The sequence below is a fragment of the Alligator mississippiensis genome, chromosome 4, assembly GCF_030867095.1.
Source record: "Alligator mississippiensis isolate rAllMis1 chromosome 4, rAllMis1, whole genome shotgun sequence".
NCBI classification, from domain to species: domain Eukaryota; kingdom Metazoa; phylum Chordata; order Crocodylia; family Alligatoridae; genus Alligator; species Alligator mississippiensis.
The window spans coordinates 64,497,498-64,514,816 of NC_081827.1; the positions used below are offsets into that span (position 1 = coordinate 64,497,498).

The window sequence follows — 17,319 nt, forward strand, 5'->3', positions numbered from 1 at the left end:
GACTGGCCTGGGATCCCCATGGGCAAGGTGCACATGGGCAGGTGGGCTGTAGTGTCCAGGAGCAGGAAAGGCAGGCAGGGGCCAGGGCTGGGATCACTGGGCAGTGACAGTGTGAAGCCAGGGTCAGAACTGGGGCTGGGAATGGATCATGGTTCTGTGCTAGGCATGGCCCCTAGCCCCACTGTGTCACTACCCCACAATTCCAGCCTTAGCTCTGGTCTCCAGATGCCAATCACCACTGCCCTGCAACCCCATCCCATTCTCCAGGCCAAGTGTGCCTTGCCTACAGGGATTCCAGCCAGCCTCCATGAAGACCCCGCGCAACCACTCCTTCTAGCACCCCCAGGTTAGGCAGGCCCCAGCCAGATAGGATCAATTGCTCCCCCTCACCCCACCATGCTGGGCCAGGTCAGCACCCCTCCCCCCCCATCTGCAACAGCTCATCAGAATTCCTATAATGGCCCTTCAGTGAAAATAACTGTCCATCCCTGAGTTAGGGTCACAAGTCAAAGGGAGGGAAACAGGTGAAAGAGAAAGATCAACACTGTGGTGATATATACTTATCACTTTGGTTTCCCCTCCCCACCCCCCCACACACACACTTCCAGAGGTGTTCCCAAACAAGCCTTTAGTCCCAGAGCACTCAAACAGCAGCCTGCAGTTGCCCCCCAGTCTGAGTCCAGCTCCTTCAATCCACGGAGTCCTGGCTGACCATGCCATGGGGCTCTCCAGGTCCACTGTGTACTCCTCTTGCATAAGGCTGAGCAGGTCCCAGGTATACACTGCTGCCTCTTCTCCTGACTCCAGCTTCCTCTTCCATTTCCTCCTAACCTCTGGGAGCTATAGTGCAAATTAACAACCATCATAGCTTTGTAGACTGCCTCTGGTCTCACCTACTGTTACACACATTACATTTTCATTACAGTGTGTCATGTTTAGTTTCTTTTTAATCACTGATAGCATTGGAAAGAATAGGATTTCAGAGCCCTAGCTATAAGGTTGAGTCTCCTATAGCTGATCCTATGTCACAAGGTACTTAGATATCACAGTTTAGAGGCTACATGAATGAAAGGCTCTACTGCCTACTCGTGGGAGTTCTAAGAAAGGAATTTCAACTTGCTGTAGAATGCAGGCATAATCCCCCTTTATTACAAAAGTCTGTTACTACCTGAGCTAAAAGGTATGAACTGGTGATTTTAAGACAACGTGGATGACTTAAAGGATGACTAAGAACCACCATCAGAGCAGGAGGCTCAACTCCTGCAACAGATCCCTTGCAGCAATAGCTAGTCTGCAACTTAGAGGTTCAACAATAAAAACAACAACAATGGCTGGTGTGACAAGTCATGGCCCCACAATAGTCTGCAAGAACTTTTCTCAAGTAACCATGGAAATAGCCTCAATGACAACCACCCTGCCAGTAAGATTCATGATGATGGGCCCACACAACAACTTAGTAGTATGTCATGATGAAAGCTTCTAAGTGATCGACCTAGCAGTGGGCCATTCTATTATACTCTGACCAGATCAGATCAATACATGTCTGAGCAAAGTGAGTAACAGCACAAGTTAACACTGAGGAGAAAAATACCAGACTAGGCAACCTCTATATAATGGAGATGTTCTGACAAGTTTCAGGAGAAGTAATTTCCTCAGAAAATTAAGTCTGCAAGCCAGGCACAGCCAAGCTAATCAAACCCATCCAAATATAGAGGGAAGAGTTACAGGGGGTTTTCAATTTAGCAGGCGTCCAAATTCTAGTTTGTGATCACCAGAGATCTGGGTTTTCCATTTCCCACAGAAAAACAGAGTAAACTGTGGGTTTTACCTTTTACCAGAGCCAAACATGGATTTCTCATTTTACTGGAAAGAAACATGGATTTCTCATTTTACCAGAGAAACCCATGGATTTTGAAGTTTTGTGACAAGCTCTTTGGAAGGCTGGCAGAGTTCCAAACTTTAGGGGGCTAGGAGGGAGCAGGATGAGGGTGGTGAGGCAGGGGGCACCATGTACATATGCATACATATGGCCCCAGGCAGCCTGGAGAGCAGCTCCTACAGGTAAAGTTGGAGGGAGGATGGGGGGGGGATTGAGACCCCCTGCATAGGGAGGAAGGGAAGGACTTGGGCAGGGCTGAGGCTGGGCAATGCCTGGGGCTTTGGGCCCAGGGTCACAATGCACAGCTGCAGGGCCCTGGTAGGGAGCAGGACAGGGCCATGGGCAGCTCATCTGGAGGGGCGGGGCCAGCTCCCCACTGCTGCGTGCACTCCAGTGGGGCAGAGGGGACCTGCGCCCCCCAGATCTGTGCATGGGACAGGGATGGGGTGGACTTGCCATTGTGGGCTCAAGCTCCCACCCTGCTGCACTCCCCTGGGGCCTCCACAGCTTGGCGTGCGCAACCCAGCACTGCAGGGAATAGCAGTGCCTCATAGGAAGCTGCCTGCCACTGTGAGCACCACACTGCCCGCATCCCCTGTACACAACCTGCACTGCAGCCCCTGCTACAGCTGTGCAGGAAGGGAACACCTCTCCAAGGCAGCATGGAGCTCACTGAGGCAGCCACCTTTCTGCATGGCTCTACTGTTCCCCTACAGTGCCAGGTTGCGCATGCATAGGCTGCGGAGGTCCCAGGGGAAAGCACCAGGGTGGGAGCCTGAGCCTGTAGTGGACAGTATGCAGCGCTCAGCCTGTGCACAGATGTGGGGGTGAGAGTCCCCGTGCCCTCCAGGAGTGCATGCCATGATTGCGAGCAGCCCCCCTGCCACACAAGCCCACAGCAGGCAGTGGGGAGGACAGCAGGTAGTGGGGGAAGCTAGGCTCCATGCTGCTGCAGTTGCCACCATTTCCTGCCACAGAAAGGGGGCTGTGGATCCAGGCCCTGGCCCTATAGCCCTGGCAACTAGGAGCCCCCTCCAGCAGGACTGGGTGGAGAAGGAGCTAGGGGTGGGGGGCAAGGGACACCAGTAGGGCTGGAGGGGCTATGAAGGGAGGGAGAACACCAGCAGACCGGGGGGGGGGGGTTGTAGGAGGGAGTGAGGGGCATGAGCAGGGCCAGAGGGGGCTTTTCATTTTAACCACAGGTTTTGGGGGTTTTATCAGAGAATTTGCAATTTTTTATCAGGGAAAACCAAAATCCCTGGTGATCACAGGATCTTTCAAAGGTTATTTATTTACAATCCATTTATGGGCAGTGGTAACATGTAGCGGGTATACAAAGATCACTGGTGCACCCCCTCACAGCCAGCATTCCAGGGAAGGGGGGGCAGGTGAGAGCACTGGTGTCCCCCCACCACAAGAGCGCCAGCCATGGAGTGCTCCAGGAGAAGCGGTCCCTAGGCAGGCGATCCTGCCAACCCAGAAGAGCCAGTGGCATGCCACCGCCAGTTGCAGGTCGGCAGGATTGGCCATGCGGGGGACTCTCCCCCCATTGCTGACTGTCCGCTGGTGGGGGCAAGTGACCCCCTGACTCAGGAGGCACCAGTCTGCCATATTTATGGAGGTGCTTTGTGCTTTCCTAGTATATGCATGCAACTGACTATGAGTCGATGGTATGGGGCTTGCCTCAGCTGTGACCTATCCAGTTGTGTGGGGCTTTGGATAGAAATATTTAGGAAAGTACTGGGTTGGCTTTGGAGGACCCAAGATACACTAATTTAGGAGCCCAAAGAGAAGGGGCCAAGTGCCTATGCTTATAGTTAGGATAGGTAAGGGGTACATGAGGGAAAAGGTCTGGTCAATGGGAAACATGCCCATATTTCTTAAATAATAAGAAAGTTGTAACTATGCCTCTTATGAGATGGCCACCATAACTAAATATTCTGAACTTGCCAGAGAACATTGGGGAGAAAAGACACTGGATCGAGCATACAACCACTTATGTGTGGTAAATGGAAAGTAATAGGCTCCACAGTAGACCAACCAGTGTGAGCTTTAGGCAAAGAAAATCAAGTTTCCGTAGTGAGACAGACTGAACTTCCTCCACATTTGACAATCACAACTCCTCATTCATAATTCTGTCAGTGAGAAGTCTTATGGCCAGTTCATTCCATTCCTGAGCCCACTTCATTAATTAGAAAATATTAGGCAGAATTTCTAAGGGCATTTTCTATTGGCTCAGAATCTGTCATAAATTCAAGTTATTGGTCATAAAGGAACAGTCCATCTACCCCTCTATAGCCAGAAGCCAACTTTGAAGAGATAGGCCATGACCCTAGAAAAAACAGCAGCAGAGTATCAGTCTACATTAACGATACTCAATTTTGTTACCAGAAGCAACCCCTTTGCACTCTCTTAGCACAAAGATTTCCAATATGAAACAGCTATAGATCTTTGCCTGGGTTAGTGGTCAAAAGCAGGAGGAGATCCTGACTAGTCACAGGACCAATTTTCTGTTTAATTGCTTAGTGAATGATATATTTGATGTACTTGAAATAAAAACCATTCAGTGTTCCATCATCATAGTCAGGTCAAACAGTTCCATCAGAGCCTGAAAACTACAGACAATTTATCCTTTCAGTTGCCTGTCACTTAAGCCATTAAATCCAACTGATCCTTCCTTTTTTATTTTCAAAATCTTCATTATCAATAGGTTTTTCACATTTTAAACTCTTAAGTGGGAGACATTATCAGGGTGTCCTGGACATAGTGAAGGTGATGTCAGAAGAACAGACTCCAAAAAAATGAAAATAGTGTACAATGCGTTATGTTGTAAATATGTATTGTTAGTTGTGAATATGTGTTGAAGCTCCAAGGGAGACTTGGGATGACAGAAGACTGCTTACTTCCTTGTTATTTTTTCATCAGTGGTGCAAGTGATGATCCTAAAAATATAGCTGGTTAAATTTAGCTTTGCAACTACATATAACGCTGGGAAGGAGGAAGTCACTAACCAAGGATATATGCTGAAGAAGGAAAAGGTCTTGTAATCAAAGGGGAAGTCCTTTGATTATAAGGAACAGGCTTTGCAAGCCTTGCCTAAAACACAAATGCATTCAAAGATCTATACCATGGCTTTTGTCAGGACTCTCCACAATAGGTCTGGTGTGCTCTAAATAATTAATTCTATAGACAAAAGCTATGAAAGCAGTATCATTGCAAAAGGTGAATGGGAAAGTGTTATACTGTGAGCTTCGCTGTATCTGTGAAGCATCAGAGTTACAGGGAGAAGCTTAAAAGATAACAAATGAGGGAAGAAAGCAGGCTTTCAGTTCCCAGTTCCTCAAGATCGACTGGCTAAGCCAGGAAATTCTTAGATGACTGGTGCCTAGGAGATCCCTCCCTGAGGGACAGCTATAAAATGGTAGCTATAAAAAAGGGAAAGCTTGGCACTGAACCAAGACTTTCCCAGGAGTCTGACTGGAACTAAAACCTATGAGATAAATCTCTGAAAAAAGAGCCATAGGAACATAACACTGGAAACAAGGAGAAATGTTCAGGCTGACTTTCAGGATGTCTTTCCTGTTTCTTTCAGTATCTATCCATTCAGCTTGCCTATTCACTATTTTCCACTTAAAGAACTTGAGAAGCTCTCTCAACTTAAACAGTTGATATCAATTTGGGATATAAAGCAGCTTCCCTGGACAGCTTCTTCCCCTCTCTGGAAGATTTGTCAGAGGAGTATGAAAGGCTGTCCTATCTGGCATCTTCCATTAAGCAACTAGACAGATCTGATTTTCTCTTGCCATCCTCTTGAATTTTCTCTCCTGCATAGTAATCTACTCCAAAAGTTCAAGAAGTTTCACCTGAACCTACCACAAAAACCGTGAGGTTGCCATAGTTATGGAGTCTAATGCCACTCGAATTCAAACCAAAAGCTAAGCCAATCAAAAAACTTTACTCTTCTGAGTCTTCGTTTTTACCCAGAATAGAATGTCACATACTTTACACCAGCACAACTATTTCTCTTCATAACAATTTGTAATATTATTTATGTCACAGAGCCAAACACCTACCAAAACTTACCCGCTTAAAGCAGTTGTCTCCCACCTCTGGTTTCATGGCTCCCTGCTCATAGCTATAGGAAATTTTGCTCGCTACAAATAAATGTAATCATAAACCGGCAAAGGACGGGGGAGTAAGGGGGAGGAATTTGTGGGTGTCCTGCATATTTTCTTGAATTTGGCAGTGTAAATAGGTAGTGTGGAGCCATATTCAACATTCTTGTTCTTATATTTGTATAGATTGTTGCATTTGATATAAAAAGTACTTTTGATATATCTTTATATAGTAGCCCAACCTTTTTTAGTGAGGTAGTAATTAACTTAAATAGCCTTCACCTATTGACACATGACAATTTTCCACATGCTCCAGGAGGCGTGGGAGGGGGGAAGGGTGCTTTAATTAGTGAGCCACACTAATGAAAAGCACCCGAGCATTACGTGTACCAGCACTCCCCACGCTGAGAAACGGCAGCAGCGTGCTTTGAAATAAAGCTCATCGAATGAGCTTTAGTTCAAAGCATCCTGTTGCCATTTTTCAGCATGGGGACACTGGTGCATATGATGCAGTGCATTTATTTCCATGCTCCAGCAGCTTAATTAATCAAGTCTGCCCCAATGCACTGGATTTCCAGCGCATTAGAAATCCCAGAGCATTTCAGCTCCCTGCATATCTATAGGAGCTCTTAGGATGTAGCTACATAGATTTCATAGATTTTAGGGTCGGAAGGGACCTATTAGATCACCAAGTCCGACCCCCGGCTCTGGGTAGGAAAGAGTGACCTCAACCAGGTGTTTGTCCAATCTCTTCCTAAATACCTCCAAGGAAGGGGACAGCACCACCTCCCTTGGAAGCGTATTCCATATTTTGGCAATCCTCACTGTAAAGAATTTTTTTCCTGATGTCCAGTCTAAATTTGCTCTCCTTCAGTTTGTGGCCATTGTTTCTAGTTACCGCAATGGGCACACTGGTAACATCGTATCCCCTATTTGCTGCTGCCCCCCTCCCCCCCAAAATGAGTTTGTAAACAGCCATATGTTATGTTTCAAACATGTTAAAAGCTCTTAAGACATGCAGACTGTCTGCATATTAAGGCAGGAAAAGATGAGCTAAATACCCTCTGAGCATCTCGGAGATGAGACTCTTCAGGAGAGGATTATCTTCACTTGGTGTTAGGCAGCTCCTTGCAGTAACATCAGCCTGCTCCATGAGGCTAACGCCAGAAATCTACAGTCCTCCAGTATCCTAGGAGACACTGCTCCCAGCGTGAACTAGCTATCATCCAGAACTCTACTGCCCTGGACTGCCAGCTGGGGACAGCCAGGCAGCAGCAGGTGAGTGGGAGGGGATGACTGGAGATTGCCTCTCCACACTGCTGGATAACCCACCTACCAACACCTTGCTGTCATCTGGATTGGTGCAGGTCAGTGGGGGAGCAATCTAAGCAGCACAGGGTGGTGCAGACCAATCTGGGTTGGGAGGACTGATACAAGCAGTACAGGGTGGCAGAGGGGCCTCTGTCACCCTCCCCATGACCTATACTGCTTTTAGTGAAGCAACAGACAGGATAGGCATGGAGCAGACTTGGAAGCTCCTAGCCACATCCCCACTTGCCAGTTCTCTAGCGGCAGGTCAGAGCTATGCATGTTAGAGAAGGTATTAACCTTAACATGCAACTGCTCAGAGCACATGATAATTTTAACACCAACATTCCCTACAGCTGGCAGGTGCTAACTGTAACATGCAACTACACTCATAGAAGAGGTACTCTCTGAGAATTAGCCTTGGACAGGGTTTACTGGCTTACCACCCTTGTCTTTATGCTCTGAGACCTGGGAGCCAAGCTATGACCAGATAATAGTGATTTTACATTTTAAAAGGAAAAGGTCTAACATGAAGCAACATCTTAAAACAGGAAGCTTGTAGGGAGGCAGTTAGGCGGGCCAAAGCTACCATGGAGCTGAGGATGGCAACCCAAGTAAAGGACAACAAGAAATTGTTTTTTAGATATATTGGGAGTAAAAGGAAGGCCCAGGGAGGAATAGGACCGCTGCTAAATGGGCAGAAACAATTGGTGACAGATAGGGGGGACAAGGCTGAACTCCTCAATGAGTTCTTTGCCTCAGTGTTCCTAAGCGAGGGGCACGACAAGTCTCTCACTGGGGTTGTAGAAAGGCAGCAGCAAGGTGCCAGACTTCCATGCGTAGATCCTGAGGTGGTGCAGAGTCACTTGGAAGAACTGGATGCCTTTAAGTCGGCAGGCCCGGATGGGCTCCATCCGAGGGTGCTGAAGGCACTGGCCGACGTCATTGCAGAGCCACTGGCAGGAATATTCGAACGCTCGTGGCGCACGGGTCAAGTCCCAGAGGACTGGAAAAGGGCTAACGTGGTCCCCATTTTCAAAAAGGGGAGGAAGGAGGACCCGGGCAACTATAGGCCAGTCAGTCTCACCTCCATCCTTGGTAAAGTATTTGAAAAAATTATCAAGGCTCACATTTGTGAGAGCCTGGCAGGACAAATTATGCTGAGGGGAAACCAGCATGGGTTTGTGGCGGGCAGATCGTGCCTGACCAACCTAGTCTCTTTCTATGACCAGGTTACGAAACGCCTGGACACAGGAGGAGGGGTGGATGTCGTATACTTGGACTTCAGGAAAGCCTTCGATACGGTATCCCACCCCATACTGGTGAACAAGTTAAGAGGCTGTGGTGTGGATGACTGCACAGTCCGGTGGGTGGCGAATTGGCTAGAGGGTCGCACCCAAAGAGTCGTGGTAGATGGGTCGGTCTCGACCTGGAAGGGTGTGGGCAGTGGGGTCCCGCAGGGTTCGGTCCTTGGACCGATACTCTTTAATGTCTTCATCAGCGACTTGGACGTGGGAGTGAAATGTACTCTGTCCAAGTTTGCAGATGACACAAAGCTATGGGGAGAAGTGGACACGCCGGAGGGCAGGGAACAGCTGCAGGCAGACCTGGATAGGCTGGACAAGTGGGCAGAAAACAACAGGATGCAGTTCAACAAGGAGAAATGCAAAGTGCTGCACCTAGGGAGGAAAAATGTCCAGCACACCTACAGCCTAGGGAATGACCTGCTGGGTGGCACAGAGGTGGAAAGGGATCTTGGAGTCCTAGTGGACTCCAAGTTGAACATGAGCCGGCAGTGTGACGAAGCCATCAGAAAAGCCAATGGCACTTTATCGTGCATCAGCAGATGCATGACAAATAGGTCCAGGGAGGTGATACTTCCCCTCTATAGGGCGTTGGTCAGACCGCAGTTGGAGTACTGCGCGCAATTCTGGGCGCCACACTTCAAGAAGGATGCGGATAACCTGGAGAGGGTACAGCGAAGGGCAACTCGTATGGTCAAGGGCCTGCAGACCAAGCCCTACGAGGAGAGACTAGAGAAACTGGACCTTTTCAGCCTCCGCAAGAGAAGGTTGAGAGGCGACCTTGTAGCTGCCTATAAGTTCATCACGGGGGCACAGAAGGGAATTGGTGAGGATTTATTCACCAAGGCGCCCCCGGGGGTTACAAGAAACAATGGCCACAAGCTAGTAGAGAGCAGATTTAGACTGGACATAAGGAAGAACTTCTTCACAGTTCGAGTGGCCAAGGTCTGGAACGGGCTCCCAAGGGAGGTGGTGCTCTCCCCTACCCTGGGGGTCTTCAAGAGGAGGTTAGACGAGTATCTAGCTGGGGTCATCTAGACCCAGCACTCTTTCCTGCTTATGCAGGGGGTCGGACTCGATGATCTATTGAGGTCCCTTCCGACCCTAACATCTATGAATCTATGAATCTATGAAGCTTATTTCCCATCGAGGGAAAATTAAGAATGTCGAAAAGGATTCACATTTTCTCCCCATCTTAATAATCAGGAAAAACTTGTCATTTGGAAAACATACACCTTTTGGAAGCAGAAACTTACTGGTATAGCGTGAACCCACTTTAGAATCCAACAGGCAAATAACCAGTAAGGCAAATGTACTTAAGCCTGCCTCAGGACCTCGGCTTTATCTTTAGTAGAATAGACAGCCTAGGGAAGCTGTGGGCTCTCCATCACTGGAGGTGTCCAAGAAGAAAACAGACTGCTACTTATCGAGGATGATCTAGGGGTAGCTAGCTATTCCTATATTCTACTATGGATACTTCCTATGCTTATGGGCTTTGCTGGTTGCCCCTGCAACCCTCCCCCTTGTTCTGCTACATATGAAAGGGTGTTTTTAAGCCTCCTTCAGAGGCATCGGGTGTTGCTACAGCCAAGGCTGGGGACTTTGATTGATGTGTTCTAATACTCCTGCTGTGACCAAATCTAAAGGTTCCTGGCTAGTAAGTCTTGCCCTTCCACTCAGAGTCAGACCGATTGCCAAATTTTGGGTCAGGAAATAATTTTACCCCATGATCAGATTGCTACAGAGTCTGAGGGTTTTTGCCTTCCTCTATAGTGGGGGCATAGCCTAGGATCTCTTCAGCATATATTGACAACAGGCCTATATATTCTTATATATCTCATATATTATATATATCTTTATATGAAGACACCTGGCCTTCAGTCAGGTGTCTCTTTCTTCCTTAAAGTTAGAGGGAGCTAGGGGCTGCAGTTATACCATCACATATGGACATCTTGCTCCTATGCCCTTTGTCGGGGCCAAGGGGCTGTGGCCAGCAGCCCGGGCATGTGGGCCGGGGAAAAGGTCGGCACGGCGAACTAGAATTAGGCACTGATGTGTAGAGGTTGATTAAAGATTGTTTTACTTACACTGTAGGTGGTCGCGGTGCAGGCAGGAAAAACTTTCTTGAGTTGCAGTTACAAAAAGACACACGTGGAGTTTGCTAGGCTCCACAAAGCAAACACGAACAGAGCTCTGGATACACACTCATGGAGTTTGCTAGGCTCCGTGGAACAACCGAAATGAGAGTCCGAAAGGTGACTCTCAACGAGCGCGCAGGGTAGGGTACGTCGAGGGATCGTGCGGCAACGGGGAGAGACTCTTGATGGGTGATCAAACCACCATTCGGTCCAAGATTTATGTAGAAATCCACGAGGTAATCGTGGACTCCTTGCCGGAATTCTCTCGGATTTCTCCCGGAATTCTCGGAATCGGGGTTTTCAGGATCCTCCTGAGATTCTCGGAGATCTCTGACTTGGGCGGAAACTGCTCAAGCCTCTTATACGGCTAGCAAGCCAATCACTAGCCACCATGTGGGAATAATTTAGAAACAGCCAATAGTGGGGTACAAATTTGCATGCGAGCGGCGGGAACTCCTTTGCACGGGGGTTTTCTCTATGCAGCTGAGAATTGCACTGTGCAAAGAAAGCTCCCTGTGGCGGGAAATAATTCTGCAGTGCCAAAGCACACACAAAATCATTGGGTCATGACACCCTTAATATGTGTATCTTTAGTAACAACCAAATGGCTTTTTTTTTTTTTTTTAAATAAGAGGGTTATAGAGCCTAAATGCCTATTCAATTCTTTTCCTCTTTATTAGAACTAGAAAGGTATCAATGAATGTAAATTGTGACAGAATTTTTGCAATATGTACACCTATCTATTAAGAATTGTACACATTTTATGCAATCTGTAAATACAAGTACTATCCTGGGGCAGGGTTTTTACTATACAGTAATGCACATGTAGATGCTGACTGGGGCATGTAGTCCAGAGCTGGCAGGAGCATGAGGGTGCTTCAGTGTGGGGCTCACCGGAAGGGTCAGAGCAGCCTCAGGCTTGAGCTGGGTCAGAGCAGCCCTGGGCTGGCAGGCTGACCCCCTGGGCCTGGTGCCAGCGGGGGCTCCTCCACCCCGACTCAACATGCTGTGGTCCTGGGTGCATGTATTAATCTAGGTCACAAAGTTGGCTATGACTCCGGAAAAATCCTTTTTATTCTTACATTCTGCCTTCTAAAAACAAGGTGTGTGCTTTATTTGGAGTGGGGACAAGAAAATACAGTGCAAGAAAATACAGTGTTTTCAAATGTTCTTAAGTACCATCTAATGTGCAACAAATTAAGAGTATCTGTACATCTGATACTAAGACAAAACAGCACTGGCCATCCAACTGCAAAGGAAGTTCACAAAAATGAACAGTAGCTATAAAAATCTTGTTGCTTTATTGAGACTAAACATGTTTTTACTATCGTGCGGGCCGGGAGTGGTCCGAGGCCCTCGGGGGGCGGGGGGGTTCGCGCGGCAGGCTGTGGCCAGCAGCCCGGACACGCTGGGTCGGGGAAGGCAGGCGGCACAGTAGAATTAGGCACGGATGCTTAGTGGTTGATTTAAGATTATTTTACTTACATCGAAGATGGTCATGGTGCAGGCAGGAAAACTTGCTTGAGTTGCAGTTACAGACAGAAAAGGAGAGAGGCAGACTAGAGTTCCTTCCCGTGAACATTCTTCTAGCCCATCCGGTTGGAGGCTCTAAACCACGAGCCCATCGCGCCAACCGAAGAAAGTACTCGAAGCAAAGAGCTCCGAATAGACTCACATGAAGTTTGCTAGGCTCCGTGGAACTTGCACGCAGGGAAGGGTACGTTGATGGATCAGGCGGCAATGGGGAGAGGCGAGAGGCTGATCAGACCCCTATAGCCTTCTTGATATACACGCTGGGTCCGATAGGCTCTGCAGCGCTTAGAGATCTTCGCGAGATGTGAAGTTCTCTTCCTCCTGATAGTCGTGGAGTTCTCCAACTTGGGCGGAAACCATTCAAGCCTCTTATACGGCTAGCAAGCCAATCGCTAGCCGCCATGCAGGAATAATTTAGAACTGGCCAATAGTGGAGCACAAATTTGAATACAAATGGCGGGAACTCCTTGCAGCGTGCATTTCTCTTTTTGCAACTAAGAAATGCACCCTGCAAAGAAAGCTACGAGTGGCGGGAAATAATTTAGCAGTGCCGAAGCACACACAAACAAAAATCACACCCTTGGGTTGTGACAACTATAAGGTCTAGAATGTGACAGCTATATTTGTTTGTGCATTAGGACAAAATATACATTGTAAAAAAGTGTTGTCAGTATAGCTGGATGAAATATTTCAGTTAAGTATTCTCTCTTCGCTAAAAATGCATGTTCAAGTTAACCAAAGCTTACCTAAGCTTTACCTAAACTTTACCTAAGCTTAATTTTAAAGAGCTAAGGCATTGGGCACCACAGAGGCTCTACTATAGCAGAGAAAATAAATCTGGGGAGTCAGGTGGCCCCCTCCCCTCTGACCCACTCTCCCCAGCTTCTTCCTCCTCCTTACTATCAGGATCTACTCTTGCTGAAAGAACATGAAAAACATGGATGAATTAAAAAAAAAATCTTAAAATAAACATGCCTGTAGTAATTTGCATTTAGGCAAATTACTATGGGTGCCCAATGCCTTAACCCATCTAAAATTAATGCATTTTACCTTTTTTGAAACTGCTGTAAGTTTCAGCACAGGTATTCCATAAATATACTTTTAAGCAGCACTTTTGTACCTACTTATATATAGTACAAACTATGCATAATATTAGTCCGAAACCAAAAGGCTCATTATATACTACACAGTTCACTGAGCTACACCCCAGCAGAGTCAACAGCATTTCAAGCCATGGTGACCTTATAGCTCAGCAATGCTCAGTACATGTGTGTAATCTATATACCCGCCCCCAAAGGATCCATATGCTAATTAGCTCCCCACTCATAACTGGAACTGGGTGTTTTTGTCATGAGTCCTGGGATCCTCCAAAAACTTATGTGCAGGTGAGGTATAGGACAACCTGGTCCAGCTCCACCTCATGGAAGTCAGAGTTACACTAATCATATATGACAGGCTGAGAGATGGGGCCAACAGAGGGATTCTGAGTGGACTGTTTGGGGTCCTGTCTGCTAAAGAAAGTAGCTGATGAAGAAAGACTTCACCACATGGTGAAGAAATAGGAATCATTAGAAAAGGAAAAGATAAGCACGGCTCAGCTGAGGGAGTGGAGAGGAAGGTGAAATATATTCTATGAAGTTGCTCATCATGATTTGAAAAAGAGAGTCAGTGTTGAGGGGGACTTAGCACAATGGGCACTACCATCTATCTTATTCAGATGGTCTGCATAAACCTATCCTTGTGGTAGATTCCCATCAGTATGCTTACCTTATATGGGTCACGTGTTTTATAGTCATGATCAGTACTGGCTACATTTAATCAACTTCATAGTCAGTTTCTATTACCATGAGGATATGCTGCTTTTGGAAGCAGTTTAGGTACAGACAGTGTATGTTATGAGATTTCCTTGTATGTGAATGTAAGATGAGGAACATTCCCCACCTCTCCCCCGAGCTGTTGGGGGAAAAAAAAACTTTAAGTAAGTATGGTACCTATTATACTCACACCTTTAGCCATAAATACCTGATTCCCTTAGACATCATCAATCACATGTTTCTCCATTTCTTATTCAACATTTACCACCCTGATAAGCTTGCCAAACAACAGTCAACCAACACAATAAAATAAAGGTACAACCCAACTGGTAATCTACAGCTACATGTAAAACTATAACTAAAACTGTTATGCATTCTGAGAAAATACAAGCTTCCAGTGCTGAGGATGTAATGCCAATATTATTTAACTAAAAGAAATAACACTAAGAAAAATTTGTATTCCAGCAGCATCAGACAATCCTATTCCAAAATCACCGAATATAAAATTAGATTGGCAAATAAAACTGAGTATGTATGTTATTAAAGCTAGGTTTATTCAGGCATAAACAGCAAAGATCTTGACTGATTGATACACTTGTTAACCATATTCTAAAGTTGAAATTGTTCTCATTTGCATACCCTTCAAAGAACTTTCTTCAGGCTTCCCATACCAATTGCTACATGTATGATACATGGTTTAATTTTAATTATCATAAATCCAGTAGTCATATATTAGAAAAAATGTGTATTAATTTGTTTTTAGCCATACATGTACTTTTACCTGTTATAAAGCTGTACAGTGTTATACAGCTCATCACACTTGCTTTGTCTATTACCATAGATATTGGCATAAAATGGCAAGTTATTGTTTTCAGTATTCCATTATATATCACTTTTAATTCTCTAAATTGATTTGGCACACAGAGCCAAAAAATAGCTGCTATCATACAAAAAAAGTTTTTCATGTTAAAAATGTAAGAGAAACGAAATCACGTGAGAAGTTAAACTAGTTTTCTTCAGTAAAGTATACATAAAAAATGCCTGTGTTCATATTTGTAAAAAAATACTAATAATTGCATTTTGACTAGCAGTATATTTTATAGTGGACAATTAGCACATCTATTGTTAATATGTTTGCCTTTCCTCAGAAACTAAAGACATTCTTCTTAATATAAAGGGTACCAGGAGATATGACAACAGTCCACTTACTATCAACACCACTCAAGGAGACTCAATGGAATCAAAATAACTTCAGATATTTGGAATGCAAAGAAAAAAGAACATGCTGGAGTTCCATGCTTATTGCCACTCCATGGATTTCTTTCAACAAATGCAATCAGTTTACAAAAAAAGAGCAAGTATTTCTAGCTGCTATGTGAAAATCCATGTGGAACCTGAAGGTCAAGTTGTTTACTTTCCAGTCTGCACATCATCACTAGTAATAAAGATTCTGTAATTGAGTTTCAATAAACAATTCCATTGATAATGCTGGAGCCAGAACAGCACAGAGCTCATTCCTCATTGTGTTGGTTCTTCACTAACCAGAAATAAAAGCAATTAAAATAAAACTTTTTTCACACAGAAGCCAGCAAAGAAAGCCAGAGTACATACAAATTGTGTTGATTCAAAATATTGCCTCCCCACTGTTACTCTGGATTATATTCAAATAACAAAACACATTTTTTTTTCACTGGTTAAACTCTTCCATTATGCTCCAAAAGTGTGGAAATGCAGCACAAGTACTAGAGAGAGACAGGGTTAACAAGTTAAAACATAAATATTACCTTATTTATTTAGTACCTTCCCTTACAGGCCTATGATAGGATAATACTTTTTCAAAATAAAAGACAGCAAAGAAACTCTAGAGGAAATAAATGGATTTTAATTGCATCAGTGTGCACTAAAGGTTTTCAGGAACTCATAGTTTTCTTAGACAAAAACAAATATGGTCATATTGGAAGGCTGATCTCATGTAAGGAAGACTATCGGACTACATACTGGTGACTCATGTAATGAACACTAACTTTATTTTCAATTTTGCAATGCAAATCATTTTCCACATCTTATGGACTTTTCAATATACAAGCTGAAATACTACTTCTAAATATTGTTTTGCTTTCAATAAAAAGTATGCTTGAGAATATTTAGCTTCTAATACCACACTAGCTAACAGCAATGAATATAAACTGTTTTTTTAATGAAGTGGCATCTCTTTGATCATGTTATAGAAAGTGATGTAATATTTCTCTAAGAAAGAATTGAAGCCTAACAAAAAAGTTTAGTGGAAGGAAACAGGCAAAGTTTTCAGTTATGAAACTTTCAGATCAATGAATTTCATATGCTCTTCTGGAACTGCAACTTAATTAATTGAGAATTTTGTTAAGTGGCTGACAAGTTCCTTTCAGATCTTGTTTCAATATCTATACAAATACTTTAAAACTGCAACCAAAAAATAACTTCACCCATTCATATTATAAAAAATTCCTGTCATTTTTACAACCAATATTTTTCATTAAACATTATAAGAAAAGTATAAGGGAAATGTCATGACTATCATAAATATGTTCTTGAAATCATCTTATCAGTAAGGTTCTTTTTTAACCTGTTAAGCAGCTCATTAATTTAACTGTACTTTCCACATATGGACACGTCCTATAATTTCTCTAGCTACATTGGCAAATTTTGGTAATTTGTACATTATAGCCTTGATCCTCAGCTAGTATAAAATGGTGTACTTCCAAGAACCGACTTACCCCAAATAAGAATTTGGCCCTATTTTTTTCAAACATAGCCTTGAACAAAAATAGTTAAAAGCTGAAAGAAATTCAGGATATTTTGCTTCAAATGACCTTTAAAATGAAACTATTATAACTGAGCTCAACTTCATCAGAGCATGTTCCAGACTTTAAACAGGGCACAGAACACTGAAAATGAGCAGGTGGATCAGGCAGCAATTACCTACTGTATCACATTCTTATACACAGCATGCTGTGGTGGACTACTGGAGGTTGCCTTATAATTGCTGAATGCTAAAAACACTCAATCAGCACTAAAACTTGTTCCAATACAGGGAAGAAAAGAGAGCAGCAAAAGAGAACGCAGCAAAAGGTCAGCTAAATGGAGCCACTATGTTTTTGGGTCACATCTTGAATCAGATCTCATTTGGCACAAGTTGGCTACATGCCACTGAATATGTACATTTTTACTAGCTATATTCCCAAAATCATG

General features: G+C 44.6%; 1 protein-coding gene across 6 annotated transcripts in view; it reads right to left on the reverse strand.

Annotated features, from left to right (window-relative positions):
- The window catches only part of TAFA2 (TAFA chemokine like family member 2), a 373,730-nt gene that overhangs the window by 200,317 nt on the left and 156,094 nt on the right, over window positions 1-17,319 (reverse strand). The window contains exon 1 of one of the 6 annotated variants that reach the window (XM_059726050.1): window positions 5,963-6,026. The exons of the other annotated variants lie outside the window; for them this stretch is intronic. The gene's annotated coding sequence lies outside the window, so the exon portion shown is untranslated. Of the gene's footprint in view, window positions 1-5,962; window positions 6,027-17,319 lie in introns of those variants that run through there. 6 annotated transcript variants of the gene reach the window in all.